The following is a 1,114-nucleotide window of genomic DNA, read 5'->3' as shown; positions in this document are numbered from 1 at the left end:
ATTAAGGGTGTTCGATCGGTGTATGTACCTGAACGGTAGCTATCATCAAATCATGCAGGTTATATAGCATCATTGTTGCTACTCCGCATGCAGTTTTTTAGAATAAATAGGCATCTTATAATTAAAGGCATCAATAGTTGAATATGCCATGTTGTTGCATTAGTATGTATGTACTATGCGGATTAAGCAAATTGTGTTATTATTATTATCCCAATTAAGAAGGGTCACTTTCTAATTCTGGTGGCTGGACACTACAACCTTAGCTGCTAGTTCTGGATATATTATATTAATGAAAAAATTTCAAGTGTAGCGAAAATACCGGTATTCTAGTTATTTTAATCGTTGATTTCAATTAATATATATTATATATATTTTTTATAATTCAGATCAACGGTTAAAATAACTAGAACACCGATATTTTCAGTACACTTGAAACTCTTCCTATATTATATATATTGTATACAAGTTTCATTGTGTGAACAGAATCAAGAGGGAACACAATGACGTTTCTCAAATATATTTTTAAAACTTCATCAAATAAATGTTGCACACCCTTCTTTTATTTGGTGTCCAAATGTTACACACCCTTACTATATATAATCTTACCCTAAATAAATACATCCTAAATAATCAAATGCAACTTGCTGATTTTTTTTTTTTTGGTATAAATGTGCAACTTGCTGATGACTTTACAATATTGCAATAACCAGGACCAAACATTTTCAGCCAGGCCTTTTATGAAGGAAACAGATGTGTCTAGTTTATGAATAAGTCTTCCAATGTTGAAGTGTGAGTAAACAATATCTGCAATTCTGGATTCTTTGACTTTTTTTAGGCGAATAATAATGCATTTATTTTTAATTGTATTTTAGATTAACTATCATAATTGCATTCGAAAGATCAAACTAAAAAGAATTGTTTCATAAAATACAAATAACAAATAAGGTTACTGATTTAAAAACATGACAAAAATAATAAAAGAATATCATATATTTTTATAAGTGACAAATAAATTTTAAATTTAGTAAATAATTTATGTATTTGATTCAAGTTTTCAAAAAATATTTAAATAACTATTTAAAAAATAGTACAAATAATTAGAATAAAATTTGAC

The sequence above is a fragment of the Arachis ipaensis genome, chromosome B08 (genome assembly GCF_000816755.2).
Source record: "Arachis ipaensis cultivar K30076 chromosome B08, Araip1.1, whole genome shotgun sequence".
NCBI classification, from domain to species: domain Eukaryota; kingdom Viridiplantae; phylum Streptophyta; class Magnoliopsida; order Fabales; family Fabaceae; genus Arachis; species Arachis ipaensis.
The sequence above is the reverse complement of the archived record's forward strand: the minus strand, read 5'-3'. Positions refer to the sequence as shown.